This window comes from Microcaecilia unicolor, chromosome 6 (genome assembly GCF_901765095.1).
Source record: "Microcaecilia unicolor chromosome 6, aMicUni1.1, whole genome shotgun sequence".
Lineage (NCBI taxonomy): Eukaryota > Metazoa > Chordata > Amphibia > Gymnophiona > Siphonopidae > Microcaecilia > Microcaecilia unicolor.
In genome coordinates, this window is record NC_044036.1 from 65,034,936 (window position 1) to 65,051,165 (window position 16,230).

The window sequence follows — 16,230 nt, forward strand, 5'->3', positions numbered from 1 at the left end:
CTCGTTCTCGTCAACAGCGTGCGCCTAAGCAGCCCCCTGCGCCTCCACAGCAAAAGCCGGGGACAGGCTTTTGACTGGATCCACGGGAACATAGCCGCCCTACAAGTGTCCGTACCGGACGATCTGCCGGTCGGAGGGAGGTTAAAATTTTTTCACCAAAGGTGGCCTCTCATAACCTCCGACCAGTGGGTTCTCCAAATAGTGCGGTGCGGATACGCCCTGAATTTGGCCTCCCTGCCTCCAAATTGTCCTCCGGGAGCTCAGTCTTTCAGCTCCCATCACAAGCAGGTACTTGCAGAGGAACTCTCCGCCCTTCTCAGCGCCAATGCGGTCGAGCCCGTACCACCCGGGCAGGAAGGGCAGGGATTCTATTCCAGGTACTTCCTTGTGGAAAAGAAAACAGGGGGGATGCGTCCCATCCTAGACCTGAGAGGCCTGAACAAATTCCTGGTCAAAGAAAAGTTCAGGATGCTTTCCTTGGGCACCCTTCTGCCAATGATTCAGAAAAACGATTGGCTATGTTCCCTGGATTTAAAGGACGCATATACTCACATACCGATACTGCCAGCTCACAGACAGTATCTCAGATTCCGCCTGGGCGCACGCCACTTTCAGTATTGTGTGCTGCCATTTGGGCTCGCCTCTGCCCCACGAGTGTTTACCAAGTGCCTCGTGGTGGTAGCGGCCTACCTACGCAAGCTGGGAGTGCACGTGTTCCCATATCTCGACGATTGGCTGGTCAAGAACACCTCGGAGGCAGGAGCCCTCCGGTCCATGCAGTGCACTATTCAACTTCTGGAGCTGCTGGGGTTTGTGATAAATTACCCAAAGTCCCATCTCCAACCGTCCCAGTCTCTGGAATTCATAGGAGCGCTGCTGAATACCCAGACGGCTCAGGCCTATCTTCCCGAAGCGAGGGCCGCCAATCTCCTGGCCCTGGCTTCGCAGACCAGAGCGTCCCAGCAGATCACAGCTCGGCAGACGTTGAGACTTCTGGGTCATATGGCCTCCACAGTTCATGTGACTCCCATGGCTCGTCTTCACATGAGATCTGCTCAATGGACCCTAGCTTCCCAGTGGTTCCAAGCCACCGGGAATCTAGAAGATGCCATCCGCCTCTCCACCAGCTGCCGCACTTCACTGCTCTGGTGGACCATTCGGACCAATTTGACACTGGGACGTCCATTTCAAATTCCACAGCCCACGAAAGTGCTGACGACGGATGCCTCTCGCCTGGGGTGGGGAGCTCATGTCGATGGGCTGCACACCCAGGGTATGTGGTCCCTCCAGGAAAAGGATCTGCAGATCAACCTCCTGGAGCTCCGAGCGATCTGGAACGCACTGAAGGCTTTCAGAGATCGGCTGTCCTACCAAATTATCCAAATTCGGACAGACAATCAGGTTGCAATGTTTTACGTCAACAAGCAGGGGGGCACCGGATCTCGCCCCCTGTGTCAGGAAGCCGTCGGGATGTGGCGCTGGGCATGCCAGCACAGCATGCTTCTCCAAGCCACATACCTGGCAGGCGTAAACAACAGTCTGGCCGACAGACTGAGCAGAGTCATGCAACCGCACGAGTGGTCGCTCCATTCCAGAGTGGTACGCAAGATCTTCCGAGAGTGGGGCACCCCCTCGGTGGATCTTTTCGCCTCTCAGACCAACCACAAGCTGCCTCTGTTCTGTTCCAGACTTCAGACACACGGCAGGCTAGCGTCAGATGCCTTTCTCCTTCATTGGGGGACCGGCCTCCTGTATGCTTATCCTCCCATACCTTTGGTGGGGAAGACCTTACTGAAGCTCAAGCAAGACCGCGGCACCATGATTCTGATAGCGCCCTTTTGGCCCCGTCAGATCTGGTTCCCTCTTCTTCTGGAGTTGTCCTCCGAAGAACCGTGGAGATTGGAGTGTTTTCCGACTCTCATTTCGCAGAACGACGGAGCGTTGCTGCACCCCAACCTTCAATCCCTGGCTCTCACGGCCTGGATGTTGAGGGCGTAGACTTCGCTGCGTTGGGTCTGTCTGAGGGTGTCTCCCGGGTCTTGCTTGCCTCTAGGAAGGATTCCACTAAGAAGAGTTACTTTTTCAAGTGGAGGAGGTTTGTCGTTTGGTGTGAGAGCAAGGCCCTAGAACCTCGTTCTTGTCCTGCACAAAACCTGCTTGAATACCTTCTGCACTTATCGGAGTCTGGCCTCAAGACCAACTCAGTAAGGAATCACCTTAGTGCGATTAGTGCTTACCATTATCGTGTGGAAGGTAAAGCCATCTCTGGAGAGCCTTTAGTCGTTCGATTCATGAGAGGTTTGCTTTTGTCAAAGCCCCCTATCAAGCCTCCTACTGTGTCGTGGGATCTCAACGTCGTCCTCACCCAGCTGATGAAACCTCCTTTTGAGCCACTGAATACCTGCCATCTGAAGTACTTGACCTGGAAGGTCATTTTCTTGGTGGCAGTTACTTCAGCTCGTAGGGTCAGTGAGCTTCAAGCCCTAGTAGCTCATGCTCCATATACCAAATTTCATCACAACAGAGTAGTGCTCCGCACTCACCCAAAGTTCCTGCCGAAGGTGGTGTCGGAGTTCCATCTTAACCAGTCAATTGTCTTGCCAACATTCTTCCCCAGGCCGCATACCCACCCTGCTGAACGTCAGTTGCACACATTGGACTGCAAGAGAGCATTGGCCTTCTACTTGGAGCGGACACAGCCCCACAGACAGTCCGCCCAATTGTTTATTTCTTTCGACCCTAACAGGCTAGGGGTCGCTGTCGGGAAACGCACCATCTCCAATTGGCTAGCAGATTGCATTTCCTTCACTTACGCCCAGGCTGGGCTGGCTCTTGAGGGTCATGTCACGGCTCATAGTGTTAGAGCCATGGCAGCGTCAGTGGCCTACTTGAAGTCAGCCACTATTGAAGAGATTTGCAAGGCTGCGACGTGGTCATCTGTCCACACATTCACATCACATTACTGCCTCCAGCAGGATACCCGACGCGACAGTCGGTTCGGGCAGTCGGTGCTGCAGAATCTGTTTGGGGTGTAAATCCAACTCCACCCTCCAGGACCCGAATTTATTCTGGTCAGGCTGCACTCTCAGTTAGTTGTTCTTCGTAGGTCAATTTCTGTTGTACCCTCGCCGTTGCGAGCTTCAATTGACCTGGGTTCTTGTTTTGAGTGAGCCTGAGAGCTAGGGATACCCCAGTCGTGAGAACAAGCAGCCTGCTTGTCCTCGGAGAAAGGGTATGATACATACCTGTAGCAGTTGTTCTCCGAGGACAGCAGGCTGATTGTTCTCACCTACCCTCCCTCCTCCCCTTTGGAGTTGTGTGTTTCATCTTTTGCTAGTTATTCAACTGGCGGGAGCGGTCGCGCACGGGCGGGAAGACGGCCGCGCATGCGCGGTGGGCGTGCCCTGCGTGCCGACCGTCCCGCGAAGCTTTTTTCCGGTTGGTGGGGGCTGCCGCGGACGTCACCCAGTCGTGAGAACAATCAGCCTGCTGTCCTCGGAGAACAACTGCTACAGGTATGTATCATACCCTGTCTGTAATAGAAACAATAAAACAATGGTGAAATATCCAGTGGGGTGGAATGGGTAGACATGAATCGCTTGTTTATTCTTTCCAAAGTAGTAAATTTAAAACAAATCGGAGAAAAGTTTTCTTCACTCAACATGTAATTAAACTCTGGAATTCGTTGCCAGAAAATGTTGTAAAAGCAGTTTGCTTAGTGGGGTTTAAAAAGGGTTTGGATGGCTTCCTAAAGGAAAAGTCCATAGAACATTATTAAATGGACTTGGGGAAAATCCACTGCTTATTTCTAGGATAAGCAGCATAAAATGTATTGTACTTTTTGGGGGGATTTTGCCAGGTACATGTGACCTGGATTGGCCACTGTTAGAAACAGGATGCTGGGCTTGATGGACCTTCTGTCTGTCCCAGTATGGCAATACTTATTGTCATGCTGCAATACGGGATGGATGGCCATTGTCATACTTCAGACAAACTCACCACAGAAGAAAAAAAGAACAAACCCTACAGATGAACATACAGCACAAAGAAATAGGGATGGACAAGTAGCCTTCCAAAAAGGGGACCCAAGGACACATTTGGAGGTAGCTATAAGGTCAGCTTTATTGATGCCACCAATTATGTCAGGGTTCTGCATGCATAATTGGTGACATCAATAAAGTTGACCTTACATCTACCTCCAAGTGTGTTCTTTGGGTCCCCTTTTTTGGGAAGGCTACTTGTCTGTCGAGCCAAAGCATCAGGACATGACTGTATGTTGCAAAATGTCTGTGTTACTAGCAAGCAAAAGGGAAAAAGGAGAAAGGTTCTTCATGGGTATGAACCGCACAAAAGTAAGGAACAAACAAAAGTCCAAGGAAATCAAGCATTAAAGGTCCATTGCATTTATTTGAAGTACATCAAAAATCTGGTGGAACAGGAGGTGGGACAAGGGCTGTGTTTTGGCAATAGTGTCTCTGTCAGGAGTCCAATCCTCTATAGCACGTTTCAAAACTATAAACTAAGCTAATAAATGCACAAAAGCATCAGTTTAAAACAATATGAAAGGTATTCTCTTTGGGCACATCGGAGTAGAAATCAAACCGCCAAAATGAATATGGGTCTCCCTCACACAACTAAGATAATATTCACTTCAAATCTCCCTCATAACATTATATACACAGCATCTCATTCATTTCTATGTCTACCCAGAACTTCTATCCCAAGGATCATGACAGCACATTTAGCCATAGAGGTGGCTCTAACTTAACATGTAGGCAATATGGTATGAGCTAGAAAAACTGGTCACCACATCCCTCAGCATGGTATGAAGCAATCTGTCAGTGAACATGCACTAGGGAAATCACGCTATGTTGCTGAGATCAGTTCATTACAATTAGGGTACAGTGTTCTCTAAATCACTGCACCAAGGCCCTGAAACAGCTTCACTGTGAAACTCAAGGTCAGTTTGGGTAGTAAATGGCAGTAAAAGTGGTTTAAGAACAATTTGATTGAAGCAGGGAAATCTATTTTATATTGTGCATAAAAAATGTCTTATCTTATGCTTTTCATTTACATTTTTGGGATCAAATAATTGACCTTATGTATAAGAAATAATTAACACATAGATGATTTATAGAATGCTGTAGCCTCGGTGTTCTCAACCCAGTCCTTGGAGCACACCAAGCCAGTCAGATTTTCAGGATGTCCACAATAAATACATATGAGATAAATGTACATGCACTACCTCCAATCCACGCAAATCTATATTTTGCATATTCATTGTACATATCCTGAAAACCCAACTGGCTGTATGCACCATGTGACTGGTTTGAGAAACGCTGCCCTAACTGTAATGAAATTATCTTGGCAAGTCATTATACAAACAGTATTTTGTACACAGTTGAAAAATGTTTTTAAAAATTATCCATTGTGGTCATTTAGACAGAAAAGTGATAATGTATGATCCTACAAAGTTTATATTTAAGCTTATTATTGAATATGCCTTTCATAGGGGCCCATTTTTAAAGGCAGTAAAATCAGGGCATAGCACATCCTAATGCCCTAAGCCCTGAATTACCACCTCAGTAATTCAGTAATTAGGGCTTTTAAATATATTTATTTTATTTATTTATTTATTAAAATTTATTTACCACCTTTTTGAAAGAATTCACTCAAGGTGGTGTACAGTAACAATAGATCAAACATGAGCAATAGGCAATTACAGCAGTAAAAATATTTATTTTATTATTTATTTATTGCATTTGTATCCCACATTTTCCCACCTCTTTGCAGGCTCTATGTGGCTTACAATACTTCATGAATGGTGGAAATACATAAGAAAATAGACATTTAGTATTACAGAAAGATTTTGGATAACATGATGATGAAAGAAACATGAAAGTAGTGTAACAAGCAAATATTGTAAGACAGTTCTGGATTTCTGTGTAGGAGTTCACATTTGTTGATCTTTGTGGTATGCCTTGTTAAAGAGATGGGTCTTCAATAGTTTGCGAAAGTTAGTTAGTTCATAGATCGTTTTTAAGCTGTGCAGCAGCACGTTCCAGAGTTGTGTGCTCAAGTAGGAAAAGGTTGATGCATGCGTTAGTTTGTATTTTAGACCTTTACAGTTGGGGAAGTGAAGATTAAGGAATGTGCGGGATAGTTTTTTAGTATTCCTGGGTGGTAAGTCTATCAGGTCTGACATGTAGGCTGGGGCATCTCTGTGAATGATTTTGTGAACTAGGGTGCATATTTTGAACGTGATGCGTTCTTTAAGTGGGAGCCAGTGTAGCTTTTCTCGTAGGGGTTTAGCACTTTCGTATTTTCTTTTTACCGAATATGAGTCTAGCTGCAGTGTTTTGAGCTGTCTGAAGTTTCTTGATTATTTGCTCTTTGCAGCCAGCATAGAGTGCGTTGCAGTAGTCTAGATGACTGAGTACCATTGATTGTACCAGGTTGCGGAAGTAACAATACAAAATATGGCATGGCATACTACTTGCAATGTTCCACCCAAAAATGTACTCATTAATTAGATGTCAATTATAATTTATTTCTACATACCTCAAAAACAAAATTGTTTTTGAGGTATGTAGAAATAAATTATAATTGACATCTAATTAATGAGTACATTTTTGGGTGGAACATTATAAGTGAGTACTCTGGGTTAAAGAATTTCCCCATATTGTGATAGATACTACTTGCAATGACAACACAATACGTAATAGAACATTATAATTGGTAGTGAAAGGTAAGGCAAAGTTGTAACATAGATGAGTAAGAAAGTAGGAAGAATTTGAAAGTAAGGTGACTGATTTGAAGAAAGTTGCACATGAGGTCAGAGAGATGGTTAAATATTATCTCAGTTAGGCTAGGAGTGGATAAACATGTCCCGCTGCACATAGGCGCCCGGTATAAGAGGCTTGGGGAGGCTACCCAGCCACAGCAGGATGTATCAGCTGTTTCTATAGAAATGCTAAATAGTAGTAGTAGTAGTTCTCTGGCCAGTCCCGCTGCTCTGGGGGGTTTAAATAGCAGCAGGCTGCAGTGAAAGCCATCTCTAGCCTAGCAGGGGAGCGAAGAGAATGGGTGGGTGTGGATGGCAGGAGGGGGGCAGGGGAGAGGAGAGTTGCTGGACATTGATGGAGGAGAGGGAAGGGAGAGAGAAGAAATGCTGGACATGGATGAAGGGGAGGAAAGAGTGAGGAAGGAGATGAGATGAGGGAAAAGGAAGAGAGAAAAACTGCACATGGATGTGTAATGGTATCAGTTTAAATTATCAGGATTATTGATTATGCTGAATCAGATATACCAATATAAAAATGCAGCTTTTAAAAGACGTATTGAAACTGCAACAGAGAAACTGGCTTTCATGTCAAGCCCCTCTTTCCCCCTCCCTTTTCCTGGGAACTTCTGATAGCAGGGCTAGTCAATTACAAACACTTAACAGAGACAAAAGGTACTGGGATATAGCTTCCTTCTCCTCCCACCTAACAAGGACTCATAACAAAAGCATGACTAGGTGGATACTTGAAGGATCACCAAGACATCTCCGAAAACCAAAGACCCAAGAGACAGAAAGTCTGGAGAAGCCATTGAAGACAAAGGCTTCAGTGGAAACCATAACCAAAACATTTGCCTGTCATCAGATGTATACCTGCCCCCTCCCATCAGCTATCAGACATGAAGACGCCAGGACATATGCAGAAAGGAAAGACTTATAATGTGATCATGTGAACAGACTACATTAACCATAATGCCTTGCAAATTATCCATTGCAAACCGGGAAGCAAATGCACACAGGACATGCACTCATATATTTCCCTGCAAACAGACTGTATAAAAAGCCTGGAAAAGCCCAGCTTTCCCCTCTTGGGACCTGCCTCCTCTTGGGAATCTGCTCTTGGAAATCTGCTGCTCTGGGGACCTGCAGCCCACCTGCCTGCTGTGAGGACCTGCCTCTGCCTCATGGCTCTTCACTGGACCACAGCATGCTCTACAACAAAGACTGTTCTGTAAGTTATAACTTTTGATCTAGATCTGTTACCCTGCTTGCACAGATTCTCTGTAAGATCTCTTAAGACTCTTATCTCTTGCTGCAACATTAATTGCTAAAATTGTAACTTAATGAACCCTTTTGAGTCTAAATATATAGTGTTCCTGTTCTTTCTTAAACCTGGTAATGCAGGTTAATGTAATCCAATAAATATACTTAATTTCTTTCATTCAGTGTAATTGTGAATCTTCTTACCTTATAGGTAAGTGGTGGAGAAATTAATATCCTAAAACTTATAAATACAGCGCCTGCTCTTAAAAATTATAAACATTAGCGAGTGCTCTAGAGCTACCCCCAAATAAATTATTTCTTGTTACAGATGAAGAAAATAGGCAGAAGCTGGATCCACTGAACAGTCAAGTCTGCGGAGGACCCAGCCTTTACTTATGGATGTAGGACAAGAAATGAAGAAGAAAGGCAGAAAGTAAAGAAATACATGGAAAGGAAGCCCTGGAAACGGAGTTAAGAGGACAGATAGCAGCAGAATCGGATACTGGGCCAGCATGATAAAAAAAACAAAGTCACCAGACAACAAAGGTAGAAAAGATCATTTTATTTTCATTATAGTGTTTGGAATATGTCCACTTTGAGAATCAGGTGCTCAACATTAAAAGTTTATATTTATTTATTTACTTATGTATGGCATTTTATCCCACATTAAACATGAATTATGATGTTTTGTGGCTCTACATGAGAATTGTGATATTATGATCCCTTGTTTCATATTGTTGATGGTCTGCATTTTCCGTATGGGTGGTATATTGGTGTATTAGGTTCTGCCCAGTGTAATATTTATGGTACAGTAAGGTTCTGAGTGTGTTTTTGCACAAAGTTGTGCATAGTGTTTTGCAGTTGAGCGATTGTGGTTAGTATATGCTTTGAGCAACCACTTTATTCTTTGACATATGATACATATCTAATATCTAACTTTAATAAAAGGTATTGTGACTTTTATTTTTATTTATTTATTTTTTCTGTGTGTTATCAGACAATTATGGATTTAACCTCCACCCCTGGCCCCACCCCTAACCCCACCCCCTTTAGCCTCCCCAAACATTTGGGCCACCGACCGCCTATGCCGCTGCAGTGTGTGCAGCCTGAGTCAATCCTTATGTGTGTGAGTGAGACTAACAAGTTAGTTACTTCTTCCATTAAAGGCTTGGTTGAAGAGCCAAGCTTTCACATGCTTCATGAAGTAGAGATAGTCTTGTGTTAAGCGAAACCTTTCAGGCAAAGCATTCCAGAGTGTGGGGGCTACTCCAGAGAAGGCTTGCTTACTGGTATCACATCGTGTAATGTCTTTTGGAGAGGGTGTAGTTAGTGAAAGTCCTTGGGAGGGCCTTAGTATGCTTGGCGGTGTGTGGAGGATCATCCTATTCTTCAGATACACGGGGCCATTTCCTTTCAGGGCCTTGAAGATCAGACATAGAGTTTTAAATTCAGCCCTGTATTGTACTGGTAGCCAATGAAGTTTTTGCAAAAATGGTGTGATGTGATCACGTCGCTTGCAACCTTCTATGAGTCTTGCTGCTGCATTCTGAATCAGCTGGAGCAGGTGCAGGCCCTTGTAGTCAGACCATTGTATAGTGCATTGCAGTAATCCAGTCTTGATGTTACCATGGCATGCACAACTGGGATAAGATTTACCTGCTCGATGGAAGGAGAGAGGCAGCGTAGCTGTCGCAAACAGTAGAAGCAGCTCTTGAAGGTTGCTTGGATTTGGGGAATCAGAATAAGTGTTGAATCTAACTGTATGCCAAGGTTCCTGACTTTTTTTGTTGTTCTTACATTTGTACCCCACGCTTTCCCACTCATGGCAGGCTCAATGCGGCTTACATGGGGCAATGGAGGGTTAAGTGACTTGCCCAGAGTCACAAGGAGCTGCCTGTGCCTGAAGTGGGAATTTATTTATTTATTTTTTTTTTTTGTTACACTTGTACCCCGCACTTTCCCACTCATGGCAGGCACAATGCAGCTTACATGGGGCAATGGAGGGTTAAGTGACTTGCCCAGAGTCACAAGGAGCTGTCTGTGCCTGAGGTGGGAATTGAACTCAGTTCCTCAGTTCCCCAGGACCAAAGTCCACCACCCTAACCACTAGGCCACTCCTCCACTCCAATTGTGATTTGAGGGGGAGTTCATACTTCCCAAAAGGGATTTTAATGTCATGTATGTATCCACTTGTATTAGGGACCCAGTGTCAGAACTGTCAGGAATGATGAGCCCTTTGGCCAAAGCCGGAGCTTTGGCAGACAAATCACCTGGGCTGGCACAGGCAGGAATCAGAACAGACTGGACTAGGATAAAGTAACAGACTCAACAAGGCAGGGCAGAGGTAACGAAACACAATGGACAACACAAGAACCAGATCCAGACGAGGCAAGGAAAAGAAGGCAAAGGGCCAGAACTGGAACCCAGACAGGACAAGGCAAGCCTCGGAACTGGATTAAAACTGGGACTGTGACCCAGAAATGCAAGACAAGGCAAAACACAGAAGTAGATTAAAACTGGGTCCAGAAAAGGGCAAGACAAGGACAAGGAAAGGACTGTATCAGGACAGGACTAGACTGAAAGAGACAAGACAAAGCACAACTAGACAGGCAAGTCAGGGTAGGAGCTAGGCAACAAGAATAACAGAAGCAAGACAATACACAAGGCAGGAACAGGATTCAGGATTCTCAAACAGGCTTGGCTGGAACAGGATTCAGGATTCTCAAACAGGCTTGGCTGGCACAGGATTCTGGAATGGGCTTGGCTTGGCTGGAACTGGATTCTAGAACGGACTTGGCTTGACTGGAACCAGATTCTGGAACAGGCTTGGCTTGACTGGAACTGGATACTGAAAGGGACTTGGCTTGGCTGGAACCAGATACTGAAAGGGACTTGGCTTAGCAGGGAACTGGGACAGAACTAGCTCAAACATTGAGCAGGAGCAGAACCTGGCTCAAACACACACACAGGAAAAGAACTTGGCAGAAACAGAGCTCAAGAGCCAGGAAACAAACATGGCAGGCAAAGGATTAAGCAGACTAAGTGAAGACAAACAAACAACAGACTAAGTGAAGACAAACAAACAAAGAAGCAATGTGCTTACCAGCATCCACAGCTGGAAGGCAAAGGCCAGGCAGAGTGAGAGGCAGCAAACACACCTGCATAGCAGTGAGATAATTAGGGACAATGCTGGCTTTCTACAGACTCTCAGAATTAACAGACAAGAACTACATACACAGGAAACAAAACAGGGAAAACAGAAAACAGAGTTTGGCTAAACACAGTGCTTGGCTTAAACACAGAGCTTAACTATAGGAAAAGCAGGGTTAGACTAACAGCAGTAGCCAAGGGTAGAGTTAAACAGATACAGACACCAAGGGCAGGGTGTGGCTCTAGAGCCAGGCTTTCAGGATCAAGGTACAAAAGCAAACACACAGCAACAAAGCAAAGCACTGAAACACAAGACTCAAAGAAACACAGACCAGACCTTCAGGAGCAAGACTCAGGCACAAAGCCAAGCAGGGATATGACCTATACAGGTAACACAGAGGCAAATTAAGAGACCTCTTGCAAAGGCAACGTAGGAAAGCTCCCTGGGTCCTTATAAAGGAGTAAGCTGATGATGTCACAAATAGGAAAAGAAGCAGAAGCAGGGAGACCAAAGCGAGGCTTGGCTAACAGGAAGAACAACAGGAAATGAAGCAGAAGCAGGGAGACCAAAGCAAGCTTGGCTTAAAGGAAGAAGAACAATAGGAAAAAAGGCAGACTGGAGAGGTCACAGAGAAACAGTAGGTCTGAACATAAAGGCAGGGCCACAACTGTGACACAGAGAAGCTCAGTTTTACTTGGGTTCAGGCAAAGTTTGTTGTGTTTAGCCCATTCTTGAATTGATGTTAAACAAGTATGTTTAATTTATTAATTTTCATATTTACAAAGACAAATTAATCTTTGAAGGATACACTAACTTAAGTCCACAAAAGTGGAACCATTAACAATATCAATGTAATTTCTTAAGGAAGAAAAATATTTAAATTATGTAGGTGCTTTTATAGTCCACAAATGTATGAGAGAATCCAAGGCTTTACCAAAGGAAGTTGGAATTAAACAAGAATTACATATCAAATCAAATTGAGTAGGCGGTTATCCTTTCTTAAACAGTCCAGCTATCTATTTCTCATGCTTTCTTGCTGTCTTGCATCTAGGAAATTCTTCAACTGTTCTGGCTCAAAGAAAATATACTTACGTTGTTTGAAGAAAATCAACCATTTGCAAGGGAATCTTAGTTGGAAAGACGCAGTGACTCCCAGGACTCTCTGTTTTAATTCCAAGAATTTCTTCCTTCTTTGTTGTGTCTATCGAGAGATAACCGGAAAAATCAGGACTTTACCACCCAGAAATTCTGGTTGCAAATTTTTGAAATATAAACGGAGCAATGATTCTTTATCTTGTAAGAATACAAAGGTAATAATTACTGTTGCTCTAGTTTTAATTTCCTCTATTGACTGTTCAAGAAATCCTGTTAAGTCCAGTGTCTCTGATGGAACTTCTTGTTGAACAGAAGCTCCTTGTGAGGAATTTTGTTGTAAATTCTTTTTATCACCAATATAGTATATTTTTTGTAAGGGAGGAAGAGATTGATCTTGGTATTTGAATATCTCTTTAAGAAATTTTTTAAACATTTCTCTAGCAGAAAGATATTTTGTTTATGGAAAATGGAGTATACGAAGATTCAAATTTCTCGAGGAATTCTCCAAATTTTCAATTTTCCTGTGAATTATTAAACGGTCTCCTGCCATCTGGGCCTGTTGTTCTTTCACTTTAACCAGATCCCCTTCCAACGCTCTTTGTTTAATTGAAATAGTCTCAACAGATTCCTTTATCTCCCTTAGTTGTTTAACATTATTCAATGAGACAGTGATAAATGAGGAACAAACCTTGTGCAAGACCTCAAGGGCTGACCAAATAGAGTCCAAGGATATTACTTGGGGCTTCACCAGGGGTTGTAAAACGATGGCGTGCAGCGATGATTCCTCCTCAAGGTCAGCTGTTCGAGTCCCCTCCGTTGCAGCTTCTACTCCTGCCATACCTGGCGAAGAACTCCCCACCTCTGAATTGATTGCTAACACCACTTCCTGCAACGGGGTCTGCCGCCCCTTCGAGTCGCTCTCCTTCACTCTCGGAACCCCGGCTCCATCTAGGTGTGGTGGTGGAGGAGTTGCAGGACCAAATGGGCTGAGTGAAAATTCGCTCTCTTGACCGGGACTTTTCCCCGCCTCAGTCACAGACGCGCCCACCGGTGTGGATACCATAAACGCAGAAATAGGAAGATGCCTCGAAGAGGTAGGCTCCGTCCCAGGAAGAGGAGGTCCTCTGGGTTTGCCCTTTCTCTTCGGCATGCTCGGCAAAGAAAATTTAGTGTTTTAAATTATTTCAAGAGGAGCTTTCCTCTTCTGCGTCCTACTCTGATGCTATCTTGGATTCCTCTCCCTGATGTTAAACAAGTAATTAGTTTATTCAAGGCTATAGGTAAGTCAGGTTCAATGGGTATGAGTAGCTGCACATCATCTGCATAGATGTAGAACTAAGTATCCATTGACCGAATCAGCTCAGCTAGTGGCTTGAGGTAGATTTTGAACAGAATAGTTGACAGTATCGATCCTTGTGGTACCCCGCAGGTCAGTGTGCATGGTGGTGATGAGTTGCTGCCAAACATTATGGATTGTTGCCTGTCTGATAGATAGGATCTGAACCAGGCAAGTACTGTACCATTGATACCTGTTTCTGTCAGTCGTGCTAGGAAGATATCATGATCCATAGTGTCAAAAGCTGCTGAGAAATCTGGCAGTACTAACATTGAGGCAAATCTCGTCTCGGTTTCTGTGAAGATCATCTAGCAGGGCTACGAGGACTGTTTCTGTTCCATAACTGGGTCTGATTCAAGACTGAAATGGATCTAGCCAGTCACTCTTTTCTAGCCATTCATTAAGTTGAACACAGACTGCTTGTTCTATGAATTTCCCTAGAAACGGGATGTTGGATACTGGCCTGTAACTTTCAAGTTTGTCCTTGTCAAGGTTGTTTTTCTTCAGCAGAGGGCGAACCACTGTCCTTTTTAATGCTGTTGGTAGTTGCCCATTAGAAAGAGAGGTGTTCACAATTTTTGTGGCACCTTCTATAAGGCCCATACTTGCCTGCTGCACTATCTTTGATGGGCAGGGATCGAGGGAGCAGGTAGTTGGTCGAAGGTCTCTTAGGAGTTTGTCAAGGCTCTCCTCTGTCATTAGGTTAAAAGTGTTCCATCTGTCTCTGTTAGGAGAGGGGTGAGTTTGTGCACCCCTGGTTGACTGGTTGGGCACTGGGTGGGATTGCCTGTAAATCCTGGTGGAGCCTTTTAATTTTGTTGGCAAAGTATATTTCTTACAGGTCCTGTGCTAATATTTCCATTAGCATGCAGGACTTGCAAAAAAAAGGACGCACCGCCTCCGCTAAGTCCACATTATCCAGTTAGTGCACATTAATGTGAACACACTAGCTGGATAACACTTCCATGCCCATTCCCCTCCCATGATGCCCCCTCCCAAAAATATTATTTAAAAAAATATATCATGCGCTGAATTGAGAGAATGTCAATATCGAGTTTTACATAGGGCTTATTTTACACAGGAGCAGGTATTCACGATTAGTGGGGTGGGGACACCGGTGTGCCCAAAATGTAATCAGGGCCCTAATTCTTTCGTCCATGCCTTTTGGGAATGTTCGAAAGTATGATTATTTTGGAGGGCTATTTTGCAATATCTTGGGAAGCTCTTGGGCTGCTATCTGCCGTATATACCAGCAGGTTTGCTTTTAGACAAATATGAAACTTTTCGTGTTTCTAATCTTTATGGCGTTCTTTTTCTATGGAAAGCCGCAGCTCTGGGTAAACGAATTATATTGGGGGTATGGATAGGTGAGGCAATACTCTCTTTCTGGGCATGGAGAAACCGACTACACGCGTTGATGCTGTTGGAACAGAGGGTGGGTCGTTGCTCCCCAAAACAGAGGAAGTTGTTTCTAGCAACTTGGGATGCATATATTCAATCTCTTCCACATAGGCAAGAAGTTTGATTCTGAATGGCCTCTAAAGTACTGTTAAAAAGAAGAAATGAGAACTGCGGTGGACAGGGAGAGGGCTTTTATAGACTATTTACTCATTGCAGGAAGTTTTCCTCTCTGCTTTTTCTCGGATAGAATACTTTCCCGCCACACATGCTGGAACGTCATGGTTAGTGTGTTTTTTTCTCTCAGTAAAATTGTTATTTCTTTTAAGTGGAAGGGTGGGAGAATGGGGGGGGGGGGTATGGGAGGAGGTTTTGTCTTTTTAAAATTGATGAAGTTTTGGACTGATCATGGTAGATTGCTGGAATGTGTTTTCAATCATACCTATTGGTTATATACTTTATGTATTTTGACAAGTCATCAATAAAAATCGTTGAAACATAAAAAATATATTATGCGATTAGCATGCAAACTAGGATATTACTGTACTGCACTTTAATGTGTTTTGTGGTAAGCTTTGTCTCATTTTCTAACCACTTGTTAGGGCTTAGTACCCTTTAGTAAAAGGGCCCCATAGTGTCCTGGCTAGACCAGCCTAGCTCTGATGATCCCTTTCCACTTCTTTTTGATAACATTAGGGTTTTTGTGTTGTATTATATCATACTGCCATCTTGTGGACTATCAAAATCAATGACTTACTCTCCATTCTGGCCAGGGATGCTATTTTTTTTTTAATGAACTTTACACACAGTACAGAATTACCTGCTATGTTTTCCCCAATATGTATACAATAATAAGCCCAATAAAGTTGTGTAGTATGAATATTTTTATGCATTATTTTTTAAATTGTATGTTTCCCTGAAATCAATTATGGTATTTTCCAGCTTTGGGGCTTAAATGGTTAATCTTTTCAAGGGACAAACATGAATTGTGGAATGCCCCAGAGATCTGTACTTGAACTTGGAACTAGAAACAACAATTGAGCTGATGAAATTTGCAGTGAAAAAAATATTCAAAGTTATTAAATCACAAGAAGATCGTGAGAAATTGGAAGAGGATCTTGTGAGATTGAGCATCTAAATTGCAGATTCAATTTAACAAGAATAAGTGCAAAGCAATGCACATAGTCAAGCGTAAACCAAAATATA